Source organism: Rhinatrema bivittatum, chromosome 6 (genome assembly GCF_901001135.1).
Source record: "Rhinatrema bivittatum chromosome 6, aRhiBiv1.1, whole genome shotgun sequence".
NCBI classification, from domain to species: domain Eukaryota; kingdom Metazoa; phylum Chordata; class Amphibia; order Gymnophiona; family Rhinatrematidae; genus Rhinatrema; species Rhinatrema bivittatum.
Genome location: NC_042620.1, coordinates 329,486,442 through 329,498,796, shown reverse-complemented (window position 1 = coordinate 329,498,796; position 12,355 = coordinate 329,486,442). Strand labels below are relative to the sequence as shown.

The following is a 12,355-nucleotide window of genomic DNA, read 5'->3' as shown; positions in this document are numbered from 1 at the left end:
ACATTATACCAGTACGATCTAATCTTCACTGGCTTCCAAAAGAATCGTGCATTAAATACAAAACTGTTGTTTTGGTTCATAAAATGTTAAGTGAGAACAGCTCTCCTTGGATGACTACAATGATGCATATTTATAATCCAACTAGGTTAATCAGATCCTCCCAAAGGGGCTTATTAGACATTCTTTCCTCTCGCCAGGTTTGCTTGATGGTCATATGCCGATAAAGTATTCTTTTTTGCCGGCCCAGTTCTTTGGCACTCTTTACTCAAGTGACTTCGGATAACTACGTCACAAAAACTTTAAAAACATTACTTAAGACATGGTTTCGCAGGCTAATAACTTTTTTCTCTGCATGAGAAATAAGCTGCTGTTCTTTTGGGGAATGTATGATGATTTTTAAAGGAAATGGATATTACTTTGGGGATAGACTACTTTGTTTTGTCTTTGTAATCTGCATTTGGTTATGTTGCTGTTTTAAATATGTATGTTTTTGGCATGCACACCACTTTGAATTTTGGATTACATGCAGCATAAAAATCTTTTAAATAATCATCTTTGGTAGATGATGTTTCACATCAATTAGTTACTGGGAAATCAGTTATGTTAGACTTATCCAGTGCCACTGATTTGGTTAATTATGAGATCTTAGAGGACAGATGCCGACAAATTGGTTTGAATGGTAATATGATTAGTTGGATTTCACCCTTTCTAAATAATAGAACCAAATAGAGGAGCAGTGTTCACAATTTGATCAGGATGGGGATGCCCCAAGGCTCTTGCTTGTCACACTTTTTAATATTTTCAGGTATCCAGTTCCTGTTGGTAGTGGAACAAGATTTGGAAGAGGCCATATGCTAAGTAAATGTATATTTGGACAATATTTCAGGCTGGTTGCAAGATAGTTGCTTGATCCTATATAAGAAAAACAGATTTTGGATATAAAGCATATTTTCCCAAATCCTTTATCATCAATAAAGCCTTTAGTAGAACAGTGTGAAAGGAAAATCTTGGCCCAGACAAGAGATGTAGTATTGTGTATTCAGCTTATTCTATGGAGGATTTTGTGAATCAGACTTACAGGAAATCTTATTTACAGCTGAAAAGAATACATCAGTTGAAGCCATATTTAGATATTGGAGCTGTAAAAATCTCAGTATTACACACTAGCGATGGGGGTTTTGGATTTTTGCAACAGTCTGTTAGTAGGTTTAACAAGTTGCTTAGTAAGGAAATTAAAACTGATAGAGAACAGTGCAGCTAGGCTTGAATGTGGTAAAACTTGGAGGGATAGGGTGTCACCTCTATTATCTTCTTTACATTGGCTTCTGGTAGCGAAGAGAGCAAAACAAATTGATGTTAATCTTCCACTGCCTAATTTTAAATGATCCCAATTATTTATCTAAATTGTCATGGCCCAATCCTAGATGTGTACTCCATACTTCACAAACTGCATAGCTAGAGTTTTCATATGGATTTAAATTTAGAAATAGCCGAGATTCAAAACAAGCTATTGCTCCCCGTGTATAGCAAAGTCTGCCTGTGATAAGAAATTAGCTCAGTTATTTGAAATTTCAGGTGGTGGTCAAGTCTTATTTGTTTCCTTTTAAGGATAGTTGAAAGGAAGGGTAGACTAACTTTCAGGCGTTTTCGACTCGCTAGCTTTACCCCTTATTCAGTAAGGGATAACAGCACGTCGAAAACACGCTGCCAACCCCCCCCCCCCCGAAACTAATAGCGCCCGCAACATGCAAATGCATTTTGATGGCCCTATTAGTTATTCCCGCGCGATTCAGAAAGCAAAATGTGCTGCCAAGCCGCACATTTTACTTTCAGAAATTAGCGCCTACCCAAAGGTAGGCGTTAATTTCTGCCGGCACCGGGGAAGTGTACAGAAAAGCAGTAAAAACTGCTTTTCCGTACACCCTCCGACTTAATATCATGGCGATATTAAAGTCGGAGGTCCCAAAAGTAAAAAATAATTCAAAATAAATTTAAAATAAAATTCAAAATCAGCCTACAGCTTGCGGGTTGAAAACCGGTCGCTCAATTTTGCTGGCGTCCGGTTTCCGAACTCATGGCTGTCAGCGGGTTTGAGAACCGACGCCGGCAAAATTGAGCGTCGGCCATCAAACTCACTGACAGCCGCCGCTCCTGTCAAAAAAGAGATGCTAGAGACGCGCTAGTGTCCCTAGTGCCTCTTTTTACCACGGGCCCTAATTTAAATAAATTAATTTACTGAATCGCGCACACAGGAGGGTAGCCTGTGTGGGTGCTCTCCCACGACTTTTACTGTATCGGCCTGTTAAAGAGATAGTAGAAGTTCTTACTAGGAGACGTTTGAGGGAGGGTAAATGCAGCAGGCTTTTTCCTCTTCCTTTTTACATTCTTTTATTTTCCTGGCTGTTTAATATATTGTTTATGTTTTTAGGCAATTATGCATTATAATATATATATTTTTAAAATGATGTATGTACATTTCTGTACAGAAGAAATTGCAAAGCTTCACTAACTTGTCACAAAATGCAATTACATCTTGCTCGACAATTTAAGTTCTGATCAAAGAAAAAACGCATAAACTAATTTCAATCACCAACAGTTATCAATGGGGAGAATATTATATCGCAAATTGCTCTCGATCATTTCCTGTTTGCTGATTTTAAAGATCAAATGATGCAAACAAACATGGATGGGGAGAAAAGCCAACTGCAGCTGGGTTTTCTTTTCCAAAAGAGCATGGATCTTTAAAACATCAAGAAAAGAAATACTTGCAGAAAAATCACTGAAAGCATCACATTTTTAAAAATTCTACAAGTAAAGTCGGCAGAATACAGAGCGCAAACTGCCATGAAGTAGCCTGGTTTCTGTACCTCAGGCCAACTGGGGAGGCCGCGTTTACAGTACCCAGTGAGGTGGGGAATAAGGGAGGATGTACCAGTTAGCACAATTATGACACCTATTGGTCAGACTCAAATACGCATTTACCGTTCTGGATGGATCTGTGGTCTATGGCTCTGAGGATTGTCACTACTATGGCTGGGCTAACACAGTAGGAGGTTTAGAAAAGAGGAAAACCCAACCTAGTTCAAAGTGATGGCTTACAGCACCATAGCCCACTATATGTTGGTTCCAACTGACCTAGACAACTGCTCTCTTTAAAATAATCCAGAACATATAAGATATGCCATGCTGTATCAGACCAAAGGTCCATCGAGCCCAGCATCCTGTCTCCCACAGTGGTCAATCCAAGACACAAGTAATTGGCAGATTCCATAAAGTAGATCCCTGTTACTCCCAGGGATAAGCAATGAATTTTCCCAAGTGCAGCTGGCTAATAATTGTTTATGCTCTTTTCCTCCAGGAATTTGTCCAAACCCCTTTCCTATCATACCTTCGAATGATAATTTGTCTTCTAAAATGACAACCCCTCATGGATTCATACAGCCGGGAGCTATAATTTTTTTTTTTTTTACATGTTTTGGGATGGAAGTTCTGTTATGTTGAGGGCTCCTGCAAGCTAAGCCACATATTATTCAGTTTCAAACACGGCTTTACTCATATTAAAGTATATGCTCAATAGAAATACACAGAAATCCTGCAAGGTGTAAGCCTGACTTAACAGAAAACACAAGTTCTTTTTCTTAAGAGACAAACAGGAATTCATAAGAACATAAGAAATTGCCATGCTGGGTCAGACCAATGGTCCATCAAGCCCAGCATCCTGTTTCCAACAGAGGCCAAACCAGGCCACAAGAACCTGGCAATAAGATCCCATGCTACTGATGCAATTAATAGCAGTGGCTATTCCCTAAGTAAATTTAATTAAAAGCCGTTAATGGACTTCTCCTCCAAGAACTTATCCAAACCTTTTTTGAACCCAGCTACACTAACTGCACTAACCACATCCTCTGGCAACAAATTCCAGAACTTTATTGTGCGTTGAGTGAAAAATAATTTTCTCCTATTAGTCTTAAATGTGCTACTTGCTAACTTCATGGAATGCCCCCTAGTCCTTCTGTTATTCGAAAGTGTAAATAACCGATTCACATCTACTCGTTCAAGACCTCTCATGATATTAAAGACCTCTATCATATCCCCCCCTCAACCGTCTCTTCTCCAAGCTGAACAGCCCTAACCTCTTCAACCTTTCCTCATAGGGGAGCTGTTCCATCCCCTTTATCATTTTGGTTGCCCTTCTTTGTACCTTCTCCATCGCAACTATATCTTTTTTGAGATATGGCGACCAGAATTGTACACAGTATTCCAGGTGCGGTCTTCACCATGGAGCGATATAGAGGCATGATGACATTTTCCGTTTTATTAACCATTCCCTTCCTAATATCTATATTATATTGTTATACTTTATCTTTTTATTAGCTAAATAATTCATTCTTGTTACTGTTTTATATTGTTTAATGTAATTTAGAATTCATCTATTATTATTCTGTTATATGTACACGCAATTGCGTATTTTTGTTCCTTGTACACCGACGTGATATCTTTGATGAGCGGCGGTATAGAAAAACCAATAAATAAATAAATAAATAATAATTCCTAACATTCTGTTTGCTTTTTTGACTGCTGCAGCACACTGAGCCGACGATTTTAAAGTATTATCCACTATGATGCCTAGATCTTTTTCCTGGGTGGTAGCTCCTAATATGGAACCTAACATTGAGTAACTATAGCAAGGGTTATTTTTCTCTATATGCAACACCTTGCACTTGTCCACATTAAATTTCATCTGCCATTTGGATGCCCAATCTTCCAGTCTTGCAAGGTCCTCCTGTAATGTATCACAATCCGCTTGTGATTTAACTACTCTGAATAATTTTGTATCATCCGCAAGTTTGATAACCTCACTCATCGTATTCCTTCTTCCAGATCATATATATATATATATATATATATATATATATATATATATATATATATATTGAAAAGCACCGGTCCAAGTACAGATCCCTGAGGCACTCCACTGTTTACCCTTTTCCACTGAGAAAATTGACCATTTAATCCTACTCTCTGTTTCCTGTCTTTTAACCAGTTTGTAATCCACAAAAGGACATCGCCACCTATCCCATGACTTTTTACTTTTCCTAGAAGCCTCTCATGAGGGACTTTGTCAAACGCCTTCTGAAATTCCAAATACACTACATCTACCGGTTCACCTTTATCCACATGTTTATTAACCCCTTCAAAAAAATGAAGCAGATTTGTTAGGCAAGACTTCCCTTGGGTAAATCCATGTTGACTGTGTTCCATTAAACCATGTCTTTCTATATGCTCTACAATTTTGATCTTGAGAATAGTTTCCACTATTTTTTCCCGACACTGAAGTCAGGCTCACTAGTCTATAGTTACCTGGATCGCCCCTGGAGCCTTTTTTAAATATTGGGGTTACACTGGCCACCCTCCTGTCTTCAGGTACAATGGATGATTTTAATGATAGGTTACAAATTTTAACTAATAGATCAGAAATTTCATTTTTTAGTTCCTTCAGTACCCTAGGATGCATACCATCCGGTCCAGGTGATTTGCTACTCTTTAGTTTGTCGATCTAGCCTACTACATCTTCCAGGTTCACAGTGATTTCGTTCAGTTTGTCTGACTCATCACCCCTGAAAACCATCTCCGTAACTGATATCTCCCCAACATCCTCATTAGTAAACACGGAAGCAAAGAATTCATTTAGTCTTTCTGCAATGGCCTTATCTTCCCTAAGAGCCCCTTTAACTCCTCTGTCGGATGCACATTTATTTTTTTGCATACGGAGTGAATGAGTAATGGGCTCATTCACGTGTATTTGTATGTGATGAGCGCTAACTCATTCACTCCACGTCCGACGCGGGTTAAATAGGCGCCAATCCCCCTATTGCATTAGGGGTGGATTAGCGCCAATCCCCTATTGCATTAGGGGTGGATTAGCGCCTATTTAACCCACGTTGGAGTGCGGGTTATAAAGTGCGCTCGGCCATCGACCCCCCCTAGTCTTGGGGATGCATGTAAGCCTTCCTGCTTGCTCAGCTTCCCCTCAGCAGAACCAACTGGTTCCCCAAAGACAGACTCCAACCTGTCACCCCATCATTGCACTAGTTTCAAGGGGGGCTAGAGTTCTTTTGCCTTGACATCTGACATAACAAACCAACTCCCTAAGACCACAAATGCAGGTAATATCTTAAATATCAAATCATCAAGCCCACATAAATTTGGATATAATTTGGAGTTGTGGGTTTGATGATTTGACATCTGACATAACAAGCTTATAGATGTCAATGGTATTGTGGCTGCTGTGTGTCCACTCAAATATGTAGAAATAAAGGTCAATAAGGGTCTATATCAGGGTTACCGAAATCTGTTCTGGGGACCCTACAGCCAGTCGGGTTTTCAGGACATCCACAATGAATATGCAGGAGATAAATCTGCATGTCATGGAGACTCAGTTTGTGTAAATTATTCTCCTGCATATTCATTGTGGATGTCCTGAAAACCTGACTGGATGTGGGGTCCCCAGGACAGGTTTGGGAACCCTGGTCTATATAAACCAATGGTAAAATGTTTTCTGCACCAGGGCCTAAAGAACATGCTAAGTGACTATAACTGGATTTATTTCTTATAGGGGGCTGAGTTACATGAAAAATGTTAAAACAGCAGGACAATCTTCAGCCCTTACTTTCACCTCTTAATCCAGTCAGTCACTAAGTAACATTCAAGCTATAGAAGCTGATGGGGAATTAAGTCAGTTAATTCAATTTGGTGGGGCGTCAGATATATACATTTATGTTCACAAAATGGCTAGAGGAGGTTCGAACTAAGTCCTGAGTGAAGGGGCAAAAATAAGGAACCAAGAATAAGCCTGAAGTCTAGAATATACAGAGTATAAACTACATAAAACATCATCTGAAGCATCCACTTGTAGTGTCTATTTCACCAGCAAATAAACCCCACAAGTTGTTTTTTGGGGGGGATTGGAGTTACATGCATACTTCTCCAAATGACATTAGCGGGTAATATTTTTAAGACTCCAATATATAGTGGTTTCAGCTATTCCTGCTTTTACTGTGAGTTTACACATTCCTAAAGCTTGCAGATTTTTCTGGAATTTCTTCAGGGTTTTTTTTAACTTGCAAATGGTACATCCTAGGGATTCTTACCTACTTGATGTGCCTAATGAAGCTTATAGTAAAACCTGACACTGCAATACTACAGGAATCTTAAAATATTTTTACACCAATTACACCTTGCTCTTACAGGTACTACCTGCAGATCTTTTTGACCCACTGTTGTGCCCACTATGTATTCTCAATTATTTGGAAAGGAATGGGGAATAAAACAGACTATCAAAATGCCTTGGTATAGATCTATGGTAAAACCATAACTTGAGTACTGTGTGCAGTTCTGGTTGCTGTAGCTCAAGAGACATAGTGGACATAGAAAAGATACAGAGAAGAGCGACAAAAATTCCCTTTGAGAAAGACTGAGAAGATTAGGACTCTTTAGCCTGAAAAAAGGTATGACAGATTTGTAACATGAGTGGGGTGGAACGGGTAAATAGGGATTGGTTATTTACCCTTTCACACAATACTAGGACATTCCATGCAACTAGCAATCGGCAGATTTAAAACAAATCATAGAAATTATTTTTTCACTTAAAGCACAATCAAGCTATAGAATCTGCTGCCAGAGGATGTGGTCAAGGCAACTAACAGAGGCCTCCTTTCTAACGAGAACCCGATTAGTGTCGGCCGTCCGCGGGTTAAGAAAAACGACGCCGAGTTTATCAGTGTCTGTTCTCCTAAACGCCGCACAGCCCGGGGGTTCAGGAAACGGACGCTTGTCAGTTGAGTGACCGTTTCCTTCACCTGACTGCCGGCGGTTTTTGTTTTTTGTTTTTTTAAGTTTATTTAGTTTCGTTTTTCCTCCTAAATATCGCAATGATATTAAGTAGGAGGCAGTACAGAAAAGCAGTTTTTTCTGCTTTTCTGTACTAGTTTAAGGAGCGCTCAGCAATTAACAGCTGCTCCGGGCAGGCATTAATTTCTGATCGCAAAAATGTGCATCCTAGATGCACGTTTTTTTCTTGCATTGGAAGTGAATAGCTAATAGCTCATTCACATGCATTTGCATGTGATGAGCGCTATTAGTTTCACTCCGCGTTGGACGCGCATTGTAGAGGCGTTAATCCCCTTAATTGCATAAGGGGATTAGTTAGAGCCTCTACAATCCGCGTCCAACTGCAGGTTAACAGTGCGTTCGGCTGAGCGCGCTGTATTGCATCAACCCCATAGTGGGGGGGGGGGTTGTCAAAAAAGTGTTGGACAAATTCCTGAAGGAAGGTTACATAAGCAGTTATTAGCCAGGTAGGCTTGGGAAAGTCATTGCTTGTCCCAGAGTGTGAAATAGATTACCTATTTGGGATTTGCCAGATATTTGTGACCTGGACTGGCCGCTGTTGGAGGTAGGATGCTGGGCTCAATGGACCTTTGTATGACCCACCATGACACATGTTCTCATTACTGTTGGTTCACTATGTAAAAAATGGATGTATCTATTATTCTTTCAAAACTGCTGGGGTTACAGGAAGACATTTTGGTCCATCAATAATGTTAATATTTTAATGGAAAGGAAGTTTCCATGCATTCTCCACAATAAAGAAAATGTTCTAGACTGATATACCAATGGCTATTCCAAATAGTACAGGGACCCTTAAATAAAAAGAGAAAAATGCTGAATCTATTACAAGCAAGAATGGCTCACTATGACATGAAGATGTCAGACTTGTGCAACTTTTATTGCAATTTTCACACCTTAATTTAAAAAAATCAAAGCATCATCAAAAAGAGTGTTCCATTCTAGAGGTACCCTAATTTTTCTATTCCAGTCCTGCTTTTCAACTATGAGATGACAGGACCCACCACAAAACAAAATACTTCAAAATCCGAATATGCTGTTTTTCAAAATGTTCATGCTTTATGTTTAAAACTGTTTACACACATCTGTCTCGGTGCTCTGCTTTGCACTTTTAATCTTCCTGAGGCTCTCTTGTGATACACTTGAAAGTCTTCTGAAACCCAGCGTTTGGGAACCAATGTTCCGTACTGTTGAAGAAAACAGAATGATGAGGCACCATACTCAAAGGTTTTAGATATTTGCGCCCAGCACACAGATCAACAATAATGAAAATAAAATAATGCATGAATACCAGCAAGAGAATTCAAGCATGCTTGAGACAGTTAGAGGACATGGTAAAAACAAGGGAGGTAGATGACTGGAAATAAATAGAATCTGCAGTGGGAGTAGAGGGGAAACTAAGCAGACTTGGTGGGCCAAAAGATCCAAATCTGCCGACTACTATGTTAATGATTGAAACAAAACAAAGATATATATTTTTGAGGGGGTTTGGGGGTGGGTGGAGACCTGATTTTCCTGAGGGGACTAGGATTGAGATTACATTAAATGGTAGAAATGTATTTTCTTGGATTTATTGTAGTTTTTAATACTATTTTTCATAATGTAGTTAACTTTTTTGTAATTTAATTACTGTAAGCTGCTTTGAGTTTATCCAGAGAAAAGCAGGGGTACAAATATAAGACTAATATCTAAAATGAACAATGCATGTGTATTACTATTAGAAAAGTAATCAGCTAGCGAATAGGAAAAAGATTAGCTGCCTATTATCTATATCCATCCAACTATATGACTAACCTCTTTCGATACCATTTGAAGAAAAACAGAACAATTTTGTTATTAGCTTTATGTTAACATTTAAAGATGCAAGTTTTTGTAACTAAGGTACCCATCTCAAGCCACATGACCACTGTAGTTCTAAATGCCACTTTTAAAACTTGCTAACTTAAAAAAAAAACAAAAAAAAAAACGACATGTCTTTTGCTAGCCCTTTCAACTTTAATACTATTTATACACTACTTTGCACCTGGATTCCCTAATAGAACAGTTCTTTGAAAAGATGGCTATATAGAACAACAACAGATAACATTTTGCCCATCTAATCTTCCCAATTTCATTCCTGGTGCAATGTCATAGATCACAGTTAATTGTTGGCTTTCCCCTCACTTCTTCAGAAATATGGATTGTCTGTGTTGATCCAATGCAATTCAACAGGTCTGATGTCCAAACACTTGAAATAAACTTCCTGAAACTCAGGATCCTACTCCTACATGCATAACTCCATAGCAAATTGGATTTAAATTCATTCATTCATGCAATTCAGAATGGAGGAAGGAAACAAACTTATTTGGATAACAGCACTTTATACTCATACAACAGTGACAAAAATAGAAAGCTTAAAACTATCTGCATAAAAATGTAAGAGTGGGAACTCCTAGTTCAGCCTAAGCCAAACAAATCTCTTCAGGGGGTCTTTAGTATCCAAATACCTCTTGAAATATTTTAGTATGCTTCTCTAGGTAGTAACTATTGTCACAGCAACATCCACCAGCTTCATCACCTAAAGGCATAGGAACAATTCTGTACAAATTAACAGACTGACAAGTTGGCTCAGCTTCTCAGCAGAAACTTAATACCACATCTGCCACACTATTAAGGGGGGGAGGGAGGGGAAATCCACCAGTTTTGCGCTGGTAAAGAAGCTGCTCCAGATTTATTAATGGAACATCCCTTCTATTATCAGAGTATCTCTCTTTGACAGATCACTAAGTGACTATAAATATATGTCAAACTTAACTAAATTTCCAATTTCAAACAGTATTGTCCTGTAAATCACTTTTTCAGAAAAAAGCAATTCTGTTATTAAAAACACTGTACCTTTCTGCTGACAATTAAGCACAATGAAAGGATTCTGTTTTGTCAACTATTTAAGTGCAAAATAAAGACATCACCTAAGTGCTTTAAGTCCTCCTAGTCACCGATGACATCACAAGTCAGCTATTGACACTGCACTGTTTATTCAGATAAAGGATTCAGAACTATAGTAGTCAAAAACAACAGAAATTACAGGCTTGTAATTGTGAATTTCTTGCATTAGCACCTGAGTGGAGCAATTCCACATTAAACATTATTTCTAACTGTTCACAAAACATTTTGATGTATGGAAAACAGTAAACTTGAAAACAAATATAGACCAAAATTGACAAAATGTGCACCCAAAATATCAACTTAGATAATTACAAATGAAGGCATATCCAATGCCATCGTTAAGCGTTTCTCGGCTGGACAATTTCTCTGGCAAATCTGCCTTTTCAGCAGTTCAGATTATTGAGTCCATTAACACCCATAACCAAGCCAATAACATGTGAAATATATCCTTTTTTTTTTAATAAAAAGAATGGCTCCTGATGCTAACAGAAGCTGCAGGATCTAAAAAAAATAAAATAAAATAAATCAGCCCAGACACTGGAGAGAGTGACACCCTTTCCTCTCCACCTAGGCCGGCTCAGCCGGGACCTCGATTACACACTGTCATCCCCAACCTCCACCCTCTGGGAGCGGGCGCCGACGTGCCGGTAGGGTCAGGACAGCCGGCGTCCGGCCCCGTGCCGCTTCTGTCTGTCTCCGCCAGCGACGGAGCGGGCAGGCAGAAGTAAAATGGAAGCCGCCCTGTGCGGGGCACTTGGCGGGTCTTTCGCTCCGTCCCGGCAAAGGTCGGGATAGAGCAGGGGGGGGGGCCTCTCCCAAAGCCCGGGTGGAGGCGGCGGCAGCCGCTCTATCCTGCTCCCGCTCGCCTGCCTTCCCGACCCCAGCGCAGCACAGCCCCGCCGCCGCCGCCGGGCCATTTTGAGTTTGTGCAACCGCCCGGCCCCAGCCCTCCGGTTTCAAGGCGGCGGGTTCCCGTCGCTCCCTGCCGTTCCCCCCCCCCCCGCCGCGCTCACCGTGCCCTTCCGCGTCGTCTCTCCGCCCTCACCGTGTCTTTATCCGTACTCTTTTATATTTTCTTCACTTTTGACTCTCGTTCCCGAGACGTTTTCTTCTCAGTCAGCCATTTTCTCCATTGTTACGAAGGAAGTATCCGGAAACGGAGTGTCCTCACCACGGGAAGTGACGCAACAGCCGTTGGAACAACTGCGCAGAAAAGACGGAATCCCTGCCGGCGAAGTCATGCGTCACGCGACTATGTGGCGGGACCAGAAGGTCACCTGACTTGACAGGCCTGCTGCGGCCGCCATCTTGTGTGTGGAAGAGACTGGTGAAGCTTCTACCTGTAGAAGCCTCGCTCGGGATGTAGAAGTGCATTTACCGCTTATTTTGCACGTGCATCTCCAAACGCTAGGGGGGCCGATGCAATACGGTGCGCGCTGCACTATAACCCGCACTCTGACGCAGGTTAAATAGGCGCTGATCCACCCCCTAATGCAATAGGGGGATTAGCGCCTATTTAACC

At 40.4% G+C, this 12,355-nt stretch overlaps 1 protein-coding gene across 5 annotated transcripts in view; it reads right to left on the bottom strand.

The window, feature by feature from the left end:
- RLIM (ring finger protein, LIM domain interacting) overlaps window positions 1-12,047 on the bottom strand; it is a 30,137-nt gene extending 18,090 nt beyond the window's left edge. The window contains exons 1-2 of one of the 5 annotated variants that reach the window (XM_029607669.1): window positions 11,847-12,046; window positions 8,992-9,095 (exon numbers count right to left, since the gene is read on the bottom strand). The gene's annotated coding sequence lies outside the window, so the exon portion shown is untranslated. Of the gene's footprint in view, window positions 1-8,991; window positions 9,096-11,846 lie in introns of all 5 variants that reach the window. The other 4 variants (XM_029607670.1, XM_029607671.1, XM_029607667.1 and 1 more) reach the window with 4 other exon arrangements.
- Between the last annotated feature and the right edge of the window lie 308 nt (window positions 12,048-12,355).